The sequence below is a fragment of the Echinops telfairi genome, unplaced genomic scaffold (genome assembly GCF_000313985.2).
Source record: "Echinops telfairi isolate 266 unplaced genomic scaffold, ASM31398v2 ScPeMD7_7410;HRSCAF=8448, whole genome shotgun sequence".
NCBI classification, from domain to species: Eukaryota; Metazoa; Chordata; class Mammalia; order Afrosoricida; family Tenrecidae; genus Echinops; species Echinops telfairi.
In genome coordinates this window covers 8,182,712-8,208,210 of record NW_022111310.1, presented here as the reverse complement: position 1 = coordinate 8,208,210, position 25,499 = coordinate 8,182,712, and positions in this window count along the sequence as shown.

Here is a 25,499-nt window from a genome sequence, read left to right as displayed (position 1 = left end):
CCTGAAAATATGTCCAAAGTACATGAGATGAAGTCTTGCCATCCTAGCCTCTAAGGAATCCTGGCTGTCCTTTTTCCAAGGCAAACCTAATTAGTCTCTTAGCAGTCTATGCTACTTTCAATACGCTTTACCAGCACCATAGTTCAAATGTATACGTTCTTCTTTGGTCTACCTTACTCAATGACCAACCTTCACATCCAAATGAAACAATTAAAAACACCATGGCTTGGACCAGGTACATTTCAGTCCTCCAGGTCATATCCTTGCTTTTCAACACTCCATAGAGCTCTTGTGCAACAGATCTACCCAATGCAATGTGTCCTTTGATCTCTTGACGGCTACTTCCATGAGCATTGGTTGTAGATCTAAGCAAAGCAAAATCCTGGACAACTTTAATCATTTCTCAGTTGTTCATGTTTCCTGTAGGTTACATTGTGAGGTTTTGGTCTTCTTTATGTTGAGTCATAAGCCATGCTGAAGGCTCCAATCTTTGATCCTTATCAGCAAGTGCTTCAAGTCCTCCTCACTTTCAGCAAATAAGGTTGTGTCGTTTGCATAGTACAGGTTGTTAATAAAATTTTCTCCAATCCTGATGTTGCATTCTTCTTCATACAATCCAGCTTCTCTGATGATGTGCTCACATGCAGATTGGATAAATATGGTGAAAGAATACAACCCTGATGTACACCTTTCCTGGTTTTAAATCGTGCAACATTCTCTTGTTCTGTTTGCACAACTGTCTCTTGTACAAGTCCCATGTGAGCACAATCAAATGTCCTAGAATTCCCATTCTTCTCAAAGCTATCTGTAGTTTGTTATGATCTACATAGTCAAATGTCTTTTCATAGGTAGGTTCTGTCAAGTCAACTATAACCAGCAATAACCATATCCATAAAGGAATGGCACGGTACCCAGACTTGCACCCTCACAATTATTGCTACGCTGGACAAGCATTGTTGCAGCTACTGTGTGAATTCATCACAGTAAGGGGCTTCCCTTTTTCACAGACCCTCTACTTTACTAAATACAATGTCCTTCGCAAGGATCTGTTCCAAAGTATGTGAAATGAAGTCTCCTAATCCTTTCTTCTGAGCAGCATCCTGGTCCCACTTTCTCCATGATAGATTGGCTTGTTCTTTTGGCAGTCTATGGTATAGTCAATATTTTCCACCAGCATCAAAATCCAAACGCATCAATTCTTCTTCAGTCTACTTTATTGACTGTCCCGCTTTTGTGTGCAGATGAGGTGACTGAAAATGCTATGACTTGGGTCAGATGCAACCTTAGTCCTGAAAGTAACATCTTTGCTTTTTAATATTCTAAAGAGTGTTTTGCAGCAGAGTAGCTCAATGCAATACTGTCAGCATGTTCAATACAAGTAATGAAAGACGTCTGTTTGTGTGCCTTTTAGTTGAATTTTCAAATCAGCAAACACAGGGTTATATGGTTTTTATTTAGCCCTTAGTGCAAGAAAGGCTCAGTCTTTATAATCATTTCAAAGCAGCACATGCAACAAATGAAGATGAATATGCTGAAGGATTTACGGCTGATTGATATTGGTTCAATCGTCTCAATGTGAGGGAAAATTTACAGAATATTAAATGGCAATTATGAGTTGTCTGTAAGAGCCCTAGTGCTATGGTGGTTATGCATTGAGCTGCAATCAGCAAAGTTCAAAATGGGAGAAAGATGGGCTTTCTACTCCTGCAGTCACTGTCAGTCAACATTGACTGATGGCACTGAGTTAGGTTTGGTTTATGAGTCACCTTTCATTGGACCTTCTAACCAGGCGGCTCAGGTCTTGGTTCCTGCTTTTATAGGTATTGATGGTGGATCCAAGTAAAATGAGATCTTTGACAACTTCTATCTTTTCTCCGTTTATGATGATGTTGCTATTAGTCAAATTGTGAGGCTTTCTCTTCTCTTTATGTTGAAGTGTAATCTTTGTAGTCTTATATCTTCATCTGTAGGTACTTGTAGTACTCTTTGCTTTCAGCAAATGAGACTTTGTTATCAGCATATATCAGGTTATTATTGAGTATTCCTCCAAACCTAGTGTTACGTTCTTCACATAGCTCAGCTTCTCAGGTTATTGCCTAACATTCAAATGGAGTAAGCATGGAGGAAAGATGCCATCCAGACCTACTCCTTTCTGATTTGAAACCCAGTAGATGACTATTGCCCCCTAACAAATGACCCAGAATTAATGGCTGAAAACAAGGACACTTACTTCATTAGAATGGTTTACTACTAACAGCTTGAATGTTTTATAAATATTGAAATTATTTAACTGGATGCTCAGTTTTAGGTCCCTCACAGACCACTCTCAATGTGGTTTCTGGGGTTACAGTCATCTTGAGATTCAACTATGGACAAGTCTACTTCCAGAAATACCCTCATGATTGTTGACAAGATCCAATTCTTTTGTACTATTGGAGGAAAGACTTTGCACTTGCTGGCCGCTAGCCAGAGGTCACCCTCAGTTCTTTGCTCTGTGGACCTCTTTAACCTAATGATTCGCTTTATCAGTCTATGTTATCTGAGAAGTCAATAGTGAGAATACTAGCATGGCAGAAGTCATAGTTGTTTGCAAATTAATCTCAGAAGTGGCATATCACCAGTTCATCACTTTGTGTTGGTCTGTTCATTAGAAGCCAGGGACGAGGTTCATCCCATACTAGAGAAGAAGACCAAGAAGGGTGGTCACTGGGAGCCACTCAAAATTATCTGCCAAGGTCACTCTCTATTTTTCTTCATCCACAAAATGTTATTCCCAGGAGATAGAAAAACATTAAAGAAGTCCAGGACCTTCATTTATTCTTCAATCATGAATTAAAGGAGGCAGAGGAAAGACTAGTATAGAACATCCTCTGCTCTCAGATCAAAGACTTTTGTATCCAGGTTGTTTCAAGAGAAAAGGAGATAAGCGTGAACTGGGCAGAAGAGACCACTGGATGTATCTAAAATAATGCATGAGGATTAATACAACTTTAGACTCTAAATGCATCTAAATATTTTCATATAATATTAATTTCTTGCTATAAACCTATACTTGATACTTGTGCCTTTATATGTTTTCTATAGAGCTCGTTCTTAACAGTATTACTTTCCCCACATTGTTATTTGAGGATCAAAAGACTTTATACTTGTTTGTCTTGACAGGAAAGAAAGTAGTAGTACAAGACATAATTCTTATTTTACCGAGGTCAAAATGGAGATATAGAGTGTAGCTTACAATTTTCCTTGGTAAATGATTCCAAAGCAGAATATTTCTGAAGGCTATGATGCCTAATTTAATTCATCTCTGTAGAGTTTAGTGGGATATGTGCCTCTGGCTTCAACACAGTCAGCGTTTTACAAATGTGACAATAAAATAAGGACTTAGGCATTCACTGTGGCTAGAAAACACCTTTTGTATCAGATTACATGGATCTGAAAACACAACAAATATTTTGAAAATGATACTGACAATAAATATTTTCCTTCCATAGAATGTTATCATATTTTTGAGGTTTATTTTATAACACAAACAGACATCAAAGCACAAGCTAACTGGTACAAGAGTTGATATGCCTTAACTATGATATAGATGCTATGCTGGCAGAGTTTTATCAAACATCACTTGGCTCATGCAGCACAGAAGCAAAGTTCTGAACACCTAACAACCAGGAAGTTAAAGACCAAACAGTTCATCCTGGACCAATGGCTTTTACCTGATTAGATCTTGCCTTTTATCTTTGCATTTTATTACAGCACATAAAATGTTCTTTCAATTAGTGGAGATGGTTTCATGTTGATTTGTTCCTTTTAATTATTCTGAATGTAGAATCCCTTAAGGGTAAATCAGATCCATACTAAATTTAAGGTCAAAGAGTTTATGTGTTTTGAAATGTTTAGGCCCTGACAAGAGGTTCTCATAAGGGATATCAGAAAACAATGTTTCTCTTTTTCCTCACTGCCTGCTCAAATTGACCAGAGAGTTTAATTTTTCCTTGTCCCTTGATAAAAATCTCAAGTAGGCTAAATAGCTTGTCTGGTCTCACATGTGAGAAAAGGATGTCATTAACGGTGATCGTTCAGTTTCAGTTTATTAACATGATGTCCTACTAAGGAAATAATGAAAATTCTGAATTTCTAGTCTGTTAGCTCATTACCATCAAGTCATTTCTGACTCATAGCAACCCTACAGGACAGGGTAGGGCTGCCCCTCTGGGTTTCCAAGACTGTAACTCTTTATTGGAGCTGAAAGCCTCAACTTTCTCCCTTGGAGCAGCTAGTGGTTTCAAACTGCTCACCTTGTGGTAAGCAGCCCAAAATGTAATCCCCTTCACCCTTGAGATTTTACTGTTAAAGGAAAAGCAAAACAAACACCAGTATGGATACCACATCTAGCTGTATCCCATAGTATGTTCCTAGTTCTTCGTCTGCAGTTGTTACTGGGTAGAAGCAGCTGGCTAGGAACGGAATTCCCCAGTCTTCCTTGCCTCTAGGTAGCTCTCACAGCCGCATTCATAACAATAAAATGTGAGCAAAATGTCTATACCCTACTTCCAGTGCTGGCTCATGGAAAATTACTAGGCTGTTCTCCACTTTCCTTTTTTTCCCATCTGCTAGCTGTATGGGAAGCCTTAGGGTAACCTTGGAGGCATAGGTTAAGCCCAGATGATGAATATATGGATGATCATTGCAATATTCTAACATTTTGTTTGTTCCTTTTAATATCTATATGTTATATATAATATATATCTATAAAAAGTTGGAGAAAAAAATAAAGTCATTGGGAAAGGAGAAATACTCTAATTCTCATTCACATTTGAACCATCACCCTGACTAGCTGGGTCTAATTTAAGCTACTGGTCTTCAGTGGAAAATCAGACATGCTCAAGACCTTCTATATTGTCCTGCCCTATCTTGTCTCTCACATATTACTTACCACAATTTCTGGTAAGTCCAGAGTTCATGTACTGAAGCAGGAGAATGGAAGAAAAACACTAAAAGGGCAGATTATGTCTTTCTTGACTGCTGTTATCTTAAGCTAGTATAAAATTCGCTGTGATTGTAGGAAAATAAGAACTTTTTCTGTTTTGAAGTATTGTTTAGGTTCTTTGGAGAACATGCCAATACCTGGGGACCACGTGTCTGCATTTTTCATGCAACGGAAGTTTCATTTCCCGAACAGGTAGACGTTTTGAGCTGCTTCTCAGGGAGATGTGTGGCAGTTCTCCCTCTGATACTCCATGTCAGTAGACTCAATGTCAGTAAAAGCTCACCCAACTGCTAACTGAGTAAATCCACCCATTCTGATGCCACTGGTTACTTCAAGCAGGCTCTTGTTCTTTTAGAGTTCTCAAGTGAGTATTATACATACGTCAACTGTGTTTTCAAAACTCCTAAAATCAGATATAACTCTTTCTCGGTGTTCTTTGAGATGGCATTACTAGGCTTCCACGGAAACACGAGCCAGCCCTGCTCCATGAGAGTAGAGACTCACAGCACAGAGTGGAAAATTATCTCCATGAAGTCCTCTCTCCAGATACAATCTACCTTTGTTTCTTTGTCTCCTTTTCACTTTTAATGCCCTGGTCTGCAAGAGGGCACTAGATGGGCCCATCTGGATTATGTGTGAGCTGAAATATTGCCTGCTTAGTGCAAAGTTATGAACTGAAGAAAAAATTGTCAAGATCTATGGAAGTGACTTAAGCAAAACAACATTTCACTGGAATTTAGATTCAGATCCTTTCTATGCTCAAAGCAAACAAGATTGCAATAGGAAGAGGGAGCAAACAAAAGCTTATGTAAAGATGAGCACACATCACAAATTAGCAACCTCAAGATAAAATAAATGAGGCTTTACTGTGAGCATAGCAATCCAGATAGACATAACAGGAAATAAAATTTTTTAATTTATTAAATTAAAAAATAAATAAAAGTGTGGATAAAAACGTGAAATAAAAAACAGGATAATATTAAAAATACAAGTAGTTTTTAAAAACATTTCCAGGAAAATTTAAGAAATTATGTATATACAGTGAGTGGAATCAAGAAGAATAGCATGATAAAATGAAAATTTTAAATCAAATGTCCTTGATAGTAAGTAGAATGGATACTGTTGAAGACTTAAAAACCAAAAGGTCTAAATGAATCCCAACAGAGAGAACAAGAGTGTGAATGATAACTAAGAAACAAAGCACAAAATATGTACGCGTGTAAATACGAGAGAAAGGTTTCTAATCAATGAAATGCCAAGCAGAATAAATTAAAAAGGAATAAGCATAAAGGTACAAGGAACAAAAAAGATAAAAATGTTGAGAGAAGGCAAGAAAAAGAACATTAGGCAAATAAAATCCTTCTCACTAGCACTAATAATGGCCTGTTAGAAGTTAAAGACTACCTACAGAGTCCTGTCCTCTTAGAATTTTATACCTAGTTAAACTACAAACAAAAGCTGCACATGTCAAAGACTAATTTTAGCCCATTGTGAAGAGTTGCTACAGAATTTTTTCAACAAAAAGGAAAGTGCGTACCCAAGGAAGTGAAAAATAAAAATGTTAAAAGACATTGATTCCATCTATGTGTTAAAGTCATGAATTTTGATTTATTAATTATATGCATTACTATAATTTAGGCATTTTCATTAAAAGGTAAAACTAAAATGTGTATATTAATAAGGGAAAGAGGAATAAATAATATGAAAAAAAAGCATTAGAAAGTTGAAAGAAACTAGGAGTAAAAAATAGCCATGATGTCTGAGGTATTGAAAGTCAATGTCATCAGAAGCTGATCTCACTCTTCCAGCTGAGTCGTGTTTTTTTTGTGGAACATAAACCACTTCACTGAACATCAAGTCCAAAAAGACCACTGTCTATGAGTCTTCAGAAAAGCAGACCAGTACATCTACAGAGTAATGGGCGGGTATGAACCACCAAAGTGCATGAATGTTTAACCACCTTGTTTCCAACAAAGCTCCCAATAAAGAGTAGTAAACACCATTTTTTAAATATAAATAACCTTGGCATTTCAGTGAAGGAAATTGACAAATGAAAGATCAAGGTAAATAGTTAACATCAAACAAGATAAAATTCAAACATTGTTAATCATACTAAATATAAACAGAATAAGCACATTTCTTAAGTACAAAGAAGCTCAATATCAATAGAGGCTATATATTGTTTAAAATGAAATACATAAAAATGTATCATAAATAAAGGAAGAGATTTTTTTATATGAACATGACAAAGGGGAACAGCTGTTGCAATCTTCTGAATTTAATTGAATAAGCAAGGAGAATTAGGAGAAAGGCCTTCAAATTTTGTTTAGAAGTAATTCAGAAGATAGATAAAAATCCACAGATTTTAAAGCTGTATAAAGAAGGTCCAAATAAGCTATGCCGGCAAGAAGACAGTCAGAGGGAGGAGCAATGGGAAGAGCAATAGTGGTCACGTGGTGGACGTAGACACCAGGGGCAGCAGTTCTCAGAGGAAAGCAAAAACCTGTTTGTTTTGATGCCATTAAAAAAGCAAAACGTGTTTCTATGCACGTACCCATTCATAATCCTAAATGATACAAAGCAAAGCTCAACACCCACTACCATCCTGTGGATTCTGACTCATAGTGACCCTATAAGACAAGATGGTAGAATTACCCTTGAGGGTTTATAAAAACGTGGAAAGCCGTTGACTTTCTCCCATGGAGCATCTAGTTCTTTCGAACTGCTGACCTTGCAGTTAGCAGCCCAACACGTAATCTCTACATCATTTGGGCTCCTCCAACGATATAAATACAACCTTCAAATTATAGAATGTTTTATAATTGTGGTAGGGATAAAATAGATGTCACTGTTTTAAAAAATCTTTCTACTTCTTAATTGAAAAAGAATTTCCAGATGGATTAAGTCTACAAAATTAAAAATCTAAATGTTCAGAAGAGTTTATTTTCAGGACACTAGGGGAACGACATTCTAAATTATTCAAAATGGCCAAGTAAATTAATATTACAAGTTTCTGTAGATAGCAAATGAAGATAATCCCTGTCCTAGGGAAGACACTCACAATGCACATAACCAAGAAAGATTAATGCTACAAATAAGAATACACACCCTCATATATGTTTTTTTAAAACATAAGGAATATAGAATGAAAATAAGAATAATACAGAGTCCAATTAAGAATGTAGAGAGAATGGAATTCTTATTCATTGGTGGAGAGAATAACATATGCAATAATGTCTTTGGAAACTGACAATATATAGTGAAATTGGACATGTGCACATGCTGTGACTCATAGATTGCATCTTCAGAACATAGTCTGGGCTTGTTGCACGCTTGTTTCTTAAAGCTAAAAATACGACAGTTCTATTATTTACCGAGATGTAGTTGATTAAGATGGCCCTTTTATTTATTATTTTTCTTTTTAAAATCATTTTATTGGGGGCTCGTACAACTCTTATCACAATCCATACATACATCCATGTGTTAAGCACATTTGTACATTTGTTGCCATCATCGTTCTCAAAATATTTTCTTTCTATTTGGGCCCTTGTTATCAGCTCCTCATTTTCCCACTCCCTCCTCGCCACCCCTCTCTCATGAACCCTTCATAATTTATAAATTATTATTATTTTGTCATGTCTTTCACTGTCTGACATCTCCCTTCACCCACTTTTCTGTTGCCCATCCCCCAGGGAGGGGGTTATATGTCGATCCTTGTGATTGGCTCCCCCTTTCGCCCTCACCTTCCCCTTCTCCTTCCCCTCCTGTGTTTCCGGTTCTTTAAGATGGCCCTTTTGGCCATAATTCCTTAAGTAATGTGTTATAAAGCTGGACTCTGTGCCTGTGGCTATTATCCCACATTAGAGGGGATTCTCTGCTCTACTAATGGATAGGCTTACGGTGGGTGTGGCAGTTACATAATGTGGTGTCAATTTGAGAATTAAGAGTGTAGGGGTAGAATCTAGCATGTCAATCGGAGAGAGCCAATGAGACCTCTGTGTGGGCAAGGCCTTCTCCTGTGAATTCTGGGAATTCCTGTATTTACTCCTTCGAGTCAAGAGAAACTCTAACTCTCTCTCTCTCTCTCTCTCTCTCTCTCTCTCTCTCTCTCTCTCTGCTCACTTCCTGTGAGACATCCCTGAGGACAACACACAAGGCACTACGCTCATAGACCCTGTGCCCTGGGAACTGGCAGAGTCGCCTGGAGACCCCTGTCAGCGCTGAGATGCTTACAATGCCCCTGAATCCAAAGACTTCCCACCCACTGGCCTGTGATAGTCCTGCGTACGGCGTCACTGATGTGTTTCATGAGTCTGAAGAGGGCTTTATAAGTTGGTATTGGACATATGCGCTAATATCGGATTTATGGGCTTGGACTGGACTGGGTTGTGATGTTTTCTTAATGTACAGTTACCCTTTATATAAAACTCTCTCTTGTGCACATATGAGTTCCTATGATTTGTTTCTCTGGTCTACCCGGACTAGCACAGTGGGGTTATGTCCTGACTTTAATAGAGGGTGTGAACAAAATCGTACCCTTTATTCCTTTGTGGGATCTGCTAAAGGGCATTCCTCTGTGGTTAAAAGCGATCTTGGACACCACCGAGAGAAGTCTCATGACCATCAGAAGAGCAGGTCTGTCTGTAGCGGTGGAGACCAAGATCAGAGGCACCAGAGAGTGAGGCATTGGCACTTGGAGGAGCAACGTCGTGGCCCTGGGATACTTCCCTTTCATCCAGGACTGAGGCAGATCAACAGGCAGGCTTTCTAGTCAGTGGAGGCAAAGCCCAAATACCTTGTGACTGAAAGTCTGAGGACCAGAGAGACGGCTGTTGGCTGAAGAGAGGTAGTTCTATGGACCAATGACTATAGCCATACTGTTTCTGATCTTGGTTTTCGATAATCTGTTAACTCCTCAAATAAACCCATTTAATGGAGAGGTTTATCTGTGACTCCTGTGTGACCATTGCAATGAATTATCAAACCCAGCATAGAAGTAGAGAGTTGGTGTCAGAACAGGATAAAAACAACACGGACAGAGGGTGAAGGCATGCTTGATCCCTGCCTCCTGGCAAGAGAAGCCACCAGAGGTCTGATGTAGCCTCCCATCCCACTTACTGCTTTCACTGATCCGTTGAGATTAATACATTATCACACAGTGGAGTTCTACACAATTGTTAAAATGAATGAATGATTCAAAAGGTTCAACAAGAATACTTTTCCCAAAGCGGAAATGGTTGTTGCTGTTGTTGTGTGTCCTGACAGATAAAAGCCCGATGGAGAACGGAAGGAAAGCTGACGAGGGCCTCAGCCATCCGCACAATTGTTGTGATGCAAGAGCCGCAGGCGCAGACGCTGTGTTGACCCGTTTTGTGGAAGGTCTTCTTCTTTATCCAGTCTGATCAAGTCCAAAAGATGATAGAAACATACTACAATTTTTTCAAACTTCATCTGTAATCACACACGTTTGTGTCCTTTAAAGTCTGTGAAAAGGTCATTATGTGATTTGGCTATTGCCTAAAACAGTACTAAACCCTTCTGGGAGCCCACTTCCAATAGTCCTCACCACCACCATTGCATTGCCAGCTGCTGCTGCTGCTGCTGGAGCTTAGAGGGAGAGGCAGCTGAGAGGGGAGGGAAGTGAGAGGAAATGAGCAGGGAGCCCTTTGCTCTGCCTCCTGACCAGCAGGAGCAGCCAAGCTCCATAATGCAGCTACCTCTCCAGTTAGAGCCCTGAGCCTGTTCCTACACCTGGACCTTCTCCCTCACCTGCCTTTCTGTATCCCACCTATGGTCCAGTGAAGCAAGAGTCTGGATATGGGTCTTTCAGTGCATTAGGGAAAACACAAAGCAAAAGGAAAGCTACTAAAAATAAAATAAGTAAAACACATTAGGAAACTAGGAAGATGTATGTAGTGACATGTTGCCTCAACAGACATTAAGTAATGCCTACATGGACATAATATTTTCCCAAATATCTTCTAGAACATGTACTTTTTCCTTCCATGTTTCCCTGGCCCAGCTCAGCACGCCAGCACTGCAAATGAAGTCTCCGGGTCTTCCTTACAAGGAGACTCCTTTCATCCCTCGGCACCCAGAGACCAGAAGAAATGTTCGATTACTTCCTTCTCCTCTATCCTTCCCCTGCCATCCCTCAGACCCTCACAGTGACCAATATAAAAGCAGAGTCTGTTAAACTGTAGAACTAATTACAACCGTTTAAGAACCTGGAGGACAAAAGGACACCAGCTGCATTTAGACAGGGATATCAGAAAACGCCTGCTCACAAGGATATTCAAATTTGATAAGCAAAATGCCTTTCAATATGCTGTTTACGAATCCCCTCAAAGAGCATTAATGAGCTAGTCCCCATAACTGATTACAAGGGAGTCCTGGTAAGGGATGTAATTAAAATCTCAGATGTTTCGATTTTCACAAATAGAAGTGTGTCCTCCCTTGGTGCCTTTTATACATGCTCCGAGTTCTTTGCAATTATTAGATCATTAGTCCTAGTAGATTTTTTAATTTAATTGTAAATTAGTAGACCCTACAGAGTCAAATATAAAACAAACAGAATGTTAATGGTCCATTTCATGAATATATATACCCATGACTCAACCTTTATTATCTCAACATATACAACATATTCGATTAATAACACCTGCAGTGACTTTAGCTCTTCCGTAAAGCATGATTCCAGGCTCCTCACATATTAGTATGGCCCAGACTCTGTCTCAACCTGAAAACTTTTTATTTCTGATACACAAATACACACACACTTTTATATATTTGGTGGCTGTGGTGTTTGCAGTCTTTATAGTACAGTATTTACAGTGTTTATGGCAGAATTCCAACACACGTGCAATCTGTTTCTTTGCTATATTTCAATAGCTAAATCATTCCATGAACAGAAAATAGGGAATTCTGGTCAAAGTCTCTGATTACTTAGATAATACTATCCTCATTTCCCGTGACGCTGTATTATCCTTGGTTCTCCCATGGTCTTCAATTTGGAGAGGAAAGCAGTTATTGTGCTTTGTCCAGTTCCTGTTCCCAAAGGCTTGTGAAACTCTTGGTCTGGGACAGAAAAGGACATGTGCACCAAGTATAGTCGAGGCACTGAAAGAAAACAAAGGCTTAAAATGTATAAATGGAAGAGTGAAATGTGATGGCCTGAAGCTGAAAGATAGGGCGCTACATAGTTAACCACTGACGTTTATCAGTTTATTCATCCTCTGACTTTAGCTTGCCCCAAGACCCATCCCTCTCTCACCTGTTGCCATGCAATCATTTTATTCTTGGCACGCAGGACTCGCAGCCGACTTATCTAGTTAGAGTATTGCTTTGGCCTGGCCGTGGGACTGGTTCAGTATAAGTGCACCAGTCCATTAGACCCATGAGATACAATAAAAAGTCTGCTGTGAATTCTCAGAACTGATCTCACTCTTTTTGTCCCGCTGAGTAGGTGCTACCACTGACATCCTTCAAACAATGGGTAGGTGTTAAAAAAAAAACCAAAAACGACTGCCATCAGTTTGCTGGCTCACAGTAAAGGATTTTGGAGGCAGAGAGTCTCATATTTCTCCCTCAGAGCAACTGAGGGATTTGAACCAGCAACCTTGTAGTTAGCAGTCCAACACTAACTAGACTGAGCCACCAGGATTCCAAGGGTGGAAGTTGGATCTGTTGAAATAAAAGCAAAACAAGCAAGCAAAAAAAACAAAAACAAAGCAGAGCCAAGAGATAGATGGAAATTAGTGTGTTTGCTTATTGTTCATACTGGATAAAGCTATATCTGAAGTCAAACACTCTCTTAACTGCTCAATTGTAGGAGCTAAAATGTTACCTATTTAAATAAGGCTAAATATAACTTTCTGTCATTTACCACAAAAGAGTCATAATTAATGATTAAAGAGAAGGATGAAGGACCGGAAGTCTAGGTGAACTATAAAATGGAAGTTATAGAATTCTGAATCCTGTTCTGCTTTATTTTAGATCAGACTTAATTTTATGTGCTCCTGCACAGTAATACTTAATACTTCAAAAGCATATGGGATTCTAATATTTCTATTTAAAAAACAACAACATTAAATGTCCTGGCAACCAAGGAAGTTAACGCCTTAACTAATGAGAGCTGAGAGCTGGTGCATGAATTGCCTTTCATGAAGCTCCTCTTGTGAATAACCTAGAGACAGGTTCTACATTACATCCTCACCACATTGACCCTTGTAGTGACTCCCCTGTTGTCTCTGTCCTACTGCTGTTCCTTGGGATTAATTCCCAAATAAAACCATTTGTACACAAGCCCTTGTCTCAGATTCTGATTTCTGACAGGGTGCCCAGATTACCACAGTGACCTCAGGTTCTGTGTTTTACAGCTAAACTCCCATTGTGGTTGAGAGAATTGTTTGCCACCATTTGTAATAAATCCCTTAAGTTTTCCACAGTGAAAGACAAAGTTATAGATGTGTGATCATAAATCAAAACTGGCAGCTCATAATATCAAGTCTTCTGGCGTGTGCTCCTGTTCCACATCTTTATTGTTTGTTTTCTCTATAATATATATGTCCTGATCAGAAGTCATTCAGCCTTCAACTTGTACTGTAGTTGCAACTGTATTATGGGGGAGGAAAATACAATGTCAAGGTTGTTTGCAGTGCCTTCACAGGTTTATCCTTTGTAAAAACATGTTAAGTCCAGATGGCCTTAAATAAACTCTACAAGTTTGATAATGGGTTCCATTTTTAGGGAGATTTCATTCTAATTTTTATGTAGATATGGAAGACCGTAAATGGAGACAGAACATGATGGTAGGAAATCATTAACTACCGATAGTATTTTCTTGCCAAATCTGGTTGCACATCAGCATCACCTAGATAAAATATTTTGCTGTAATGTACAGACTCATAGGCTCTACCACCAACATTTCTGACTCATCAGATCTGGGGAATACAGATAATACCAGAAAGATGTTCACTGGTATTGTTCTGACAATGGCAAGGCATTCTATTGTTTGGATCATAACAAATGGCGATAACCTTGAGAAGAAAGGGAATTCCAGAACACTGCAGTGTGCTCCTGAGGAACTTGTGCATGGAGCAAGAGGCAGTTGTGAGGACAGAACAAGGAATACTGCATGGTTTAAAATCAGGATTAACAACCTGCGGTATGCAGATGACGTAACTTTGCTTGCTGAAAGTGAAGAGGAGTTGAAGCACTTGCTGATGAAGATCAAGGCTTGCAGCCTTCAGTGTGGTTTATAACTCAGTATGAAGAAGACCCAAATCCTTACAACTGGACCAATAGGGAACATCTTGATAAATAGAGAAAAGGTTGAAGTTGTCAAGGATTTTGGATCCACAATTGGTGCTCATGGAAGCGGTCAAGAGATGAAAAGATATGTTGTGTTGGGTAAGTCTGCGCCAGACCTCTTTAGGGTATTAAAAAGAATTTCCTTTGAGGACAAAGGTGCGCCTGACATAGGCCATGAAATTTTGAAATGCCGCATATGCATGTGAAAGTTGGACATTGAAGAAAAAAAGATCAAAGCAAAATGGATACATTTGAAATATAGTCCTGGAGAAGAATACTGAAAGTGCCAGGGACTGGTACAAAGACAAACCAATCTGTCTTGGAAGAAACACTGCCAGTGTTCCCTAGAGGCGAGGTTGGCTTCGTGTTCCATACTTTGATGTCTTGTCAGGAGAGAAGAGTCCCTGGAGGGGCGGAGCGAAGGAGAGGAAAGTCCACAGGAGATGGACTGACTCTGTGGCCACATCAGTGGGCTGAGGCATCAGAACAATCGTGAGGATGGCGTAGGTCTGGGCAGCGTTTCGTTCTGTCATGCATAAGGTGGCTATTAGTCAGAACCACCTGCACAGCACCTAGCAGCAACAAGAAATCTATGCACACCCCCACACACACACACCCGCCCCCAAACAGACCCATGGCCTCTAAGCTGATTCCGACGGAGAGCGACTAGCATTTCAGAGGCTGAAAATGTTTACTGGAGCAGACAGCTTCTTGTTTCTCTCCCTCTAGGTCGCTGCCTCACCTGACATCTCTAAAAAGCTCCCTAGGAGATGTGTGAAACAGTGATCTAGATCATTTATGTCAGTACCTTTAAGAGAATTTGTTATCTAAACTACAAATATTTCTACCCTGGGGCTGCAAGTTTAGGCATATTCTAAATCACATATTCTTATTTTTCAAGTGAAAACAAGTTCTGAGCTCCTTGAGAACTTTTAGAATTTAATTTTCCAAAACCTAAGTTTCAATTTTATATGTTTGGATCTTTCTGAAAATTGACATTCGAGATGACTGTTGCTTCCTTTCTTGTATGGGCATCTGTGGTTGTAGTTTAAACAAAATTAAACTCTAGGTGTAGTAGCCTGTAATGGAAAGCATATGCAGTTAATTATAAACACCTCCTCAACTAATTAGCATTCATTAACTACACAATTAAAACCTTGATTGACAAAGGCAATTACGTTAACTCTCCTCTTCAAATATGCATGCACCTTAAGTGTTCATTAACTAGTTTCAATCACGAAAAATTTTCTAAGATTCTTCCCAAAATGGATAAGGGATTTCTTGGATTCTCTGAAACTACCACAAGAAGTCATTGTCCCTTTGTTTCCAAGTGGATTCACAGCTATGTAGGGCTGCTGAAAAAATAAAGGAAGAGATTTCTTTATTAGTACTTTATTAGTAAAAAGGTACTTTATTAGTAAAAAGAAATGAGCTTCTCCCTTGGAAACGGAAAGGTCCAGGCTCTGGTGACAGTGGTACCCATTGGCTCCTCGGGGGTGGGGGGGTGGGGGGGGAGTGGGGGGAGGATGAGACTTTCTACTCCTGCAGAGTTGCGGTCTGCAAAGATGAAGGCAGGCTTCTGCTCCTTGGCCAGGTCCTCCTCTAACAGCCTCCGAAGCAGCGCGGCAGAGAGCCTGCAGTATCTGTGACACGCACATCACCCTCTCTCTGTTCATCTTAAAGACCACGTTGATGGAAGAGACCTCCCTGCAGCTGGGTCAGTTTTTCAAGAACCAGGGAGAGGGAGCTTACTAGTCAAAGGCTGCCACACAAAATCACCCCAAACCAACAGCCGTTGCTATCAGAGTGATAAGGAAAACCTGCTGGAAATTCAAGACAAGATGGGGGTAAGAAGGGCATATATGTCGCCGAGAAGGCAATTAAATTTCTGTTGATAGGAAAATGGTGAGGAGCAACCTCCAGGGGGTGGGGTGGAGGAGATGCTTAACAATACTTTTTTTTTAATAATCATTTTATTAGGGGCTCATACAACTCATCACAATCTGTACATACGTCATCTGTGTCCAGCACTTTAGTACATATGTTGACTTCATCATTCTTACGACACCCACTTTCCACTTGAGCCCCTGGTTTCAGCTCCTTTTTCCTTTTCCCTCCCCACTCCCCCCAAACCCTTGATAATTTATAATTTATTATTATTTTATAACAGTACTTATATAGAACTTGGGGGGAGGATCTGCCTGATACTAAGTTCCTAGTTGGTCACTTTTGACCTTCTTTCCATGCAGCCATGGGCTATAGACTGCTGGGACTTCAGACTTTGTTCTTTGGGGGCACACAACGTCTTTTTCAGGCCACACCAGAAGGAGTCAATGTGGAAATTCCACTAAATGAACTGTGCTTTACCTCAAACTCACCTCCAGCGCTTGGGCTTAGGGCTAAAACTCCCTCATGTGAGATAAAGCAGATGACTGCTATCCCAAGGGCATAGAACTGGCAGACACTGGACTTTGGTTCAGGTCTCTTGCCTTGAGGGTGCCCGATGAATGGCGGTGCACAACTTGCATATCCTATTGTAATTCCCTTCCTATTTCATTATGAGATGCATTACTCTCGTGAGCATGGCTCTGCCATTGCAAATGAATCATTTTGAAAGTTTTGTCCTATTATCCACCTCTGCTGTTTGTGTAAAGAGTGTCCAGCCACATAAGAGTTTAATTGGCAAAAGTCAACAGTTCAAGTACTAGGGTGCACAGCCAGACTATACTTGTATAATTTCCTCTTCTCATCAGTGTTTTAAATTCTGTACCATTGGCTAAATTAATGACAATATCAATAGAGTTACATTATGCCCCAGGGAGATGATTGATACTGTTCTCTAACATAATATGGCAATTGATACTGTTCTCTAACATAATATGGAAAACCAGAGACATATATAATCAGAGATATATTCATGGATTTGGGGCTTGCAATTAATTCTATCCCCAATCTAAGAATAATTAATTCTTATGATGTGGTCCTTATGATGTGGCTCACCCTTATGAAAAGAATCTTAAAGTTATGGATGTGTGTTAGTCTGGGTACTTTAGAGAAACAAATCCACAGAAACTTATGCATAAGAGAGAGTTTTATATAAAGATTAAGTGCAAATCAGGAAAACACCCCAACCCAGTGCTGCCCAAGCTCACAAGTCCAACATTAAACCATTAACCCATATTTCCATCACCAATCCACATAGTTCTCCTCCATCTCACAAAACACACGCAATAATGCCAATTTCAGGAGGAAATCTGAGTCAGTGAATGTGTAAGCATCTCAGCATTGTCAGGGGTCCTCCACATGGCCGCTCCAGCACCCAGGGCTGCAGCGGGGTAGGTCCATGTGGCTTCTCCTCGGGGATGTCTTGCAGGAAGTGAGTGAACCTTGCCAGCTGAATCAGGGAACTGGCTAAGGCAGCTGCACCCTGGTCCGACCATCACAAAGCAAGAGACCCGAGAACTAGAAAGGCGAGGCTCACTGAATCATTTATCTCTACACCCTTCAATTAAACCCACATGTGTTTATTGGCCAGGTTGGCACAATACACCTTAACTATCTCAGAAAGTAGAGAATGTTTGATAACCTCATCAGAAAAAGAAGGTCAGGTTGGCAGCGTCAGTGGTTATCCTTCATCTAGCGATGCCTCAGGAATGATTGATCCTGAGTTTCTTGAACTCAAGAGAGGTGCTGCTGGCCACTTTAGAATGCTGCCAGCACACCCTTCGCTGTGTATGGACTTTTCCTACTTCTCCCAATAATTTCTAAGAGCAAAGATCAGCTAAGCCACTGATTTTCAATGAAAGGTCCTAGCATTTCCTGCAACATAATCACCCAGGTTTCTTATTAAAAACGTGGACCTCAAAGGTGCTGAATGAAAATACCTAGGGTTGGATCCAGAAATCAGCATCTTAATTTTTTTTAAACTAGCTCATTTGCATCAGCTCTTTAATGTCCATCACTCCATCTCACAGACAAAGACACAGGTATGCACAGTTGTCTTGGGAGTTGTGGTGGTTTAGTGGGTTAAGAGTTGGGCTGTGAGCCACAAGGTTGGTAAACAGTTTGAAGCCATTGGGACAGAGAGCAGGCTTTCTACTCCCATAAAGACTGATAGTATCAGAAACCCACAGGGGCGGTGCTACTCCGTCCTATGGACTCCAAGGAGTTTGGGAATCAACTCCACAGCAATGTTTGGTTCTGTAAATGGCTTCCCCTTGGGCATGGGCACTGCGTAGACTGAAACCTGTGACCCTTGAGCCTCAAACTGAGTGGGTTGGCACACTATTATTTGACATTTAGTCAACTAATGCGACCTTTCTGGCCATAATTTCTCATATGATGTATTATAATTCTGAACTCTATATCTATGACCATGACCCCTTTTTTGGATGGAGTTCTTTATGAAGGATTAAGGTGGCTGTAAGCCCTAGTGTTAACAGAGGATATGAATGAAATCCCATCCTTTTTTTCCTTGGGGGAATCTTTAAGACTACTATACTAGAGGGTGTGGCTTAAGGCATGATCTTTTGTTGTCCTTGGGGATATGGTCAGCTAAAAGACAGTAACCACGCCTTGGTTATTGCCATAGCTGAGTGTAAAAGAGTCATCTGGGGCACAGAGAGAAATTTGAGGACCATTGGAAAGTACATCCAAGATCTCTATCTGAAGTGACAGAGGTCACCAAACCCAGATGCTTCAGATGCTGTGGCACTGAGACTCAGAGAAGCAGCACTGAGACTATGGGGTACCTTCTCATCTGGCCCAAGACTATGGGTCTGTGCGACAGAGTGACAGCCTGGCTTCCTGGCTTATAGAGGCAAAGGCCAAGAGATCACGTCTGAGGACCAGAGGGAAACTTGGTTGCTGGTTGAGGAGAGGTGTTGCTGTGGAGCAATAACTGTATCCTTATTGACTGCTGCTCCTGACTTGTGATCACCTATTAACTTCCATAATAATGTGTTGTTAGGTGCTGTTGAATTGGTTTCCACTTACAGCTACACTATGTACCACAGAACGAAGCAATACTCATGACTAAGGGCTTTATTAATTTCCGTACAAAACCCTTAATCTTTAGTATTGTCTGTGAGGGCAATGCAGGAATGACTCCTGTCAGAATCGGGTAAATAAACTTGGAGGGGGAAGACAGGGCTGACCCCTGCCTTGTGGCAATAGGAAAGCCAGAGGAGGCCAGATTCGGGTAGTTGCTTTCCAAGACATTTATTGCAGTGTTTTATTTCCCGTGTCTGATGGAAAAATCTAAACAAATTTAGTGTTTCCAGAAATATCAAGGAAATATCCGGGTGGTAGATCCTTAAGAAGTAGTGTAGGGACTTAAATACATACAATGTTATCTTGACTTTATCAAAGAACAATAATATTCGTGGAAAATTATTAAAAGTAAATATATTAAAAGTTAGTCTTTCTGGTTTCTGGGGTAAAATTATTGTTGATCTTAATTATCATTTTTTCTCATAATTTGCATATAAAATAGGCACACACTTTATCGTTTAAAGTCACACAAATTCATGGAGCATAAGAAAAATTAAACTATAAATGCCTAAATCTATAAGTGACCCTTAAGTAGCGAATTTTCAAAGTCTCGGATACAGTAGGTTTTCAAGCACATTTAAAGTTCTTGTTGCCCCCTGCCTCTAGATGCTTAATGTTCTCTTACCCTATTTGAATTCTGAAAATGTACTTTGATTTTTCAACCTTTGACCTACTTTTCCAGGAAAATTAAGTCATCAGAAACTGACTAGGGAGGTTTCAATTTGAGGGATGAATGAAAATCACTTCTAAAACTCTGTAAATCTTCTTTGTAAAACATTTTAAAGGCAGATTTTAAATGCTTGATCCAGAATTTAAAAGTTGATGAGAATAAAGAGAGACTCAGATATTCTTCCCCAAAAGAGAGAAAGTAAAAAAATGAAATAAAATAAGTTTCTGCTTTTCTTCTGGTAGCAATTTGAGTTTTATATATGGCTACTATACAAAATTTATATAGTGAAAAGGAATATTAATCATCCATTTTCAATCATAAATGTAGATATTTAGAATATATTTTGCAATTTTTTCATTCACCTTACTTAGGGCTGTGACCATTAACTAGATATAATTTAGAACCTTGCAAATTTTTATTATATTCTAACATATATGCATAACAGCATTACAAAGATTTTTGAAACATCCTTGAACTAAAAGATTTATAACACTAAAAGCATCACATTTATCTGTTTTATTTAGATTAAGGATTTCTTTAAGTCATCTAAAATATCCTTCTACTGACCTGAGAAATTAAATATTTCCAACTAGATCTGGATTATGTGAGGACTTCCCTATTTCCTTCCACAATCAGTTGTGGCATCCAACGCCAGATAAATTCTGCGCACACAGAAAACCAAAACACAAGCTCCCCGTTATTGGGTTGACTCAGACTCATAGTGGCTCTTCCTGTGGACATCCTAGAACTGCCCCCTGGATTTCCCAGGCTGTAAATCTTTATTGGAGTAGAAAGCCTCATCTTTCTTCTCAGAGCATCTAGGGGATTCTGACTGCTATTATTGTGGTTACCTACTACACCAGAAGTAGACAAATGGTCTGAGATAAATGGCACGTGGGTAGCAACTAGTAATATTTACGAACACACTGGAAGATGAAAAGTTCTGCGAGGGTCTTATTCAGCAGACTAGAAAAATGAACCCAGGAAACAAGAGCCCAAGTCTGTTGATCTTCATTAGGAAGTTTTAAAAATAGATGGTCCAACTTCTGTTAAACTTGAAAAAAGCTCTTCCACAGTTTTTATAGTAAACTTCATCTTTTCCTTCATAGAGTGGTCCATATTTACATTGAATGTAACACATTTGTCCGCCTCCATCACCCCAGGATTTTCTTCTGGGCTCCGGAAAACATTGAAATGATTTACAAAATTAGTATGCAAACGACAAAGTTCAACTACATCATGTAAATAGCTTGAAATCAGCCACAATGAAAGGACGTTAAAGCTCAGAAACGAACACTACAAATTCAAACGCTTGCCCTGACCTCCAGGCCCAGCTGGCTTAGTTGATCCACCCACTACTGTTTCAGAGTTTCATGTATGTGGAAAGCATGAAGTCAATCCAATCATTTTGTACTTAGTGCCTTTAGGGAATACATTGGCAGTATGGCCTATATCTAAGAGCATAAGCAGCTTACAGAGGGGGAAAAGTCAATTTAATTCTTGATGTAATGCCATATACCTGTAATAAAAAGAAAATCATCTTCTTTCTTTAACTCAAAGGAAAAAGATGTAGATAATTCAGGAGGATTAAGGGAAGGACAGAAGAAAATAAAAATAAGATGAAAAATAACCTTATCAAACACCCTGCTCTTTCTACAATGCCCCAAATGCATTGCAATTTTCATCCTTTTTTTCAGAGGATCTTATATCTCTTCTTCTTATTATTTTTTTAACCAGTCGAAGAGTGCCCGGTAACATTCTCTATGAGCAGTAGAGGTATATTCTGTACCACAGTTTGATCTGAAATCTCAAAATCCAAGATACTCCACTCTTTTAAATGCTCTCAACTCCAATAATGAGTAATGATAAACATTCTTTTCCTTTTTTAAAAAATCATTTTATTGGGGACTTTTACAATTCTTTTCGCAATCCATCCATCCATCATGTCAAGCACACTTGCCTGTCTGTTGTCATCATCATTCTCAAAACATTTTCTTCTGACTTGAGCCCTTGGGGTCAGCTCCTCATTTCCCCCCTCCCTCCTCTACTCTCCCTCACAAACCCTTGATAATTTATAAAATAATTTTTTCATGTCTTATACTGTCCGATGTCTCCCTTCACCTATTTTTCTGTTGTCCGTCTCCCAGGGAGGGGGTTACATGTAGATCCTTGTGATGGGTTCCCCCTTTTCCCCCACCTTCCCCTTAGCCTTTTGGTTTCTCTAATCTCCTTATTTGTCCTGAGGGGTTTATCTGTCCTGGATTCCCTGTGCTTCCAGCTCTGGTCTGTATATCCTCTGTTCTAGCCAGATTTATAGGCAGAATTAGGATCATGATTGTTGGGAGGGGGGGTGGGGAGAAAGCATTAAAGAACTAGAGGAAAGTTGTATGTTTCATCGTTGCTATACTGCACCCAGACTAGCTCATCTCCTCTCCGCGACCCTCTATAAGGGGATGTCCAGTTGCCTACAGATGGGCTTTGGGTCTCCACTCCGCACTCCACCTTATTCACAATGATATGATGTTTTGTTCTTTGATGCCTGATACCTGAACCTATGGACACTTGTGTTAACAGGCTGCTGTGCTTCTTCCAAGTGGGCTTTGTTGCTTCTCAGCTAGATGGCTGCTTGTTTATCTTCAAGCCTTGGCTTCTTGTTTATCTTCAAGCCTTTAAAACCCCAGATGCTATAGCTTTTGATATCTGGGCACTATCTGCTTTCTTCACCACAATCATTTATGCACCTGTTTTGTCTTCAGCGATAATGTCATGTCGAAATATTCTTTTTCTAAGACCCAAGAAGCATAGATAAATGATTCTCAGATGCAAAAGAACTGACCACAGGTGGGGGAGGAAGCATAAGAGATTGAATTTAAATCATTGCTTTTAGAGTGGACTAAGGATTGAAACCAGACTTATTACAAAATTGCCTTTTAGAACATTAAAATCTTTATTAAACTGCTAACTTGACTCCCATTCTTCATATTCTTTAGGTATAGTTTACATTAGTTTAGCAGGATGCGTATCATTTGAAACAATTGTGACTTTCTGAATATCAGAAATACAGTCAACTGAACTGTCTAAAATTTTCCCTCAGTTCAGATGGGATGGTTGTATAAGTTATGTCAATAGCACAGTGCATGCTCTGTACTCACAAGGGGTAAGACAAATTCTATAAATTCACATATATGGTTCGTGTCCCCAAAGACACAGGTGAAGTTGAAACTCAGGTACTAGGTGAAGTTGAAACTCAGGTAAAGGCTCAAATTTGCAGATTCAGGTATAATTCTACTTGGTCATTATACTCTGAGAAGCAGCAATAAGTGATTCTCAGCTGTCCTCCTTGATAATACCATAGATTATTTTCTAAATAACAGCAGCAATAACAAAAAAGCAGAATTGTATATTATGAAAAGTAAAACCCCAGTTGAACAAGGATTTTGGCCCATTTCCCCAAACACCAAGGTCACCATCGGGTTGATTATGACTAATAGTTAGCCTGTTGCACACACTCCTTTGGGTTTCTGAGACTGCGTGTTTAATGGAGCTGAAAGCCTCGTCGTTTTCCAGGGGAGTGGCTGGTGGTTTAGAACTGCTCTTCCAGCACAGAACACACTCTGTCAAGCAGACGTGCCTCTTTGGTCCATGTTATTTACCACTATACTTTAAACCTTTAGACAATGTTTGGGATAAAACCAAAGAGCAAAGCCATGGCTACTGAGCCAATTCCAACTCATAACAACTCTACGGGACAAAATAGAACTATCTTTTGGGGTTCTTGAGACTGTAAATCTTTACAGGAGCACACAGACTTCTTTTTCTTTGGGACAGATAGCTAACTTTTGGATTAGCAGCCCATGACACTACCGGGGCTTATTGTTTGGGATATGAAAACAGACAACAGATAAACAAACAAACTAGCACAGTGCCACTAATTCATAGGGACTCTCTAGGACAGGGGGGAACTTCTTCTGTAGGTTTTGGATGCTGTAATTCTTTACAGGCATAAAAAAACCCCCACATAATGGGGTTTATCTCAGATGTATTTTGTCATTGGGAATAGCCCCTTAAAATTTTGTTGTATGATTTTCTGTTTTTCAGTGTATGAAACCCAGGGTTGATGAACCTTTAGAGATAGCAAGTAGAATAAGGGTGTTTGGAGGGTGGAGAAAAGCGGAGGAGGGGAGCTATAAGGGAGCTGACATCAAGGAGTTCAAGAAGGAAGAGAATGTTTGGAAACGGATTGTGGTAGCAATGGTACAATCCTGCTTGCTGCGATTGAACTTTGGAATGATCTGATACCTGTAACAGCTCCCCAAAAAATGGTTTTGGGAAAAAACAAATACCTCATCTTTCTCTTGCAGAGAAGCTGGTGGTTTCTAACTGTTGACCTACTTGGTTAGCAGCACAACCCCCGGGGGATATGTGGCTGTGGTTATGCTCTGAGTGGTCCTCGAGTTGATTCCCACACACAGTGCTCGTATGCACAACAGAATGACGCACCGCCCAGTCCTGTGACGTCCTCACCATGGTCCTCATGCTTGAGCCCATTGGTGCAGCCACGGTGTCCGTCCATTTTGTTAGGGCCTGCCTCTGTTGCTGCTCCTCCCAGCAGGATGGTTTCCTCTAGGGGCTGGTCTCTCCTGACAACATGTCCTACGTATGTAAGATGAAGTCTCGCCATCTTCATCTTTAAGAAACACTCTGGCTATACTTTCCCCAAATAAACTTGTTAGTCCTCTGGCAGTTCTTGATACTTTCAATATTCTTCTCCAGCACCACAATTCAAATTCATTCATTCTTTTCCAATATTTCCTATTCAATGTCCAAACTTCTCATGCGCACAAGGCAGTTGAAAATACCATCGTTTGGGTCAGGGGTACCTTAGTCCTCCAAGGGACATTTTTGCTTTTCAATACTCTAAGAGGTCTTGTACAGCAGATTGATCTAATGCAACACGTCTTTTGATCTCTCGACTGCTGCTTCCATGAGCATTGATTGTAGATCCAAGCAAGTTGAAATCCTTGACAACTTCAATCTTTTCACCATCTATCATGATGCTACCTATTGGTCTAGTTGTACGGATTTTGATCGTCTTTATATTGAGTTGTAATCCATACAGAAGGCGGCAATAATTGATCTTCAGCAAGTGTGCAGGCAAGGTCATGTCATCAGCATATTGAAGGTTCTTTAATGAACCTTCATCCAGTCCTGATGCTGAGTTAGTTTTCATATAATCCAGCTTCTCTGATGAGTTTTTCACCTCACAGATTGAATGAGTATGGTGAGAGGATACAACTCTAATGCACACCTTTCCTGATTTTAAACCATGCAACATTCCCTTGTTCTGTTCTCACAGTGGGCTTCCACTGTCATCCATAGCCTTCTTCAAACCAAGTCTGCACAATGTAAGTTCTGATGCCATTCCTTCCTTCAATTTGGTTTTGGGTATTTACAATCCTTGGATCACACAAGCTAGCT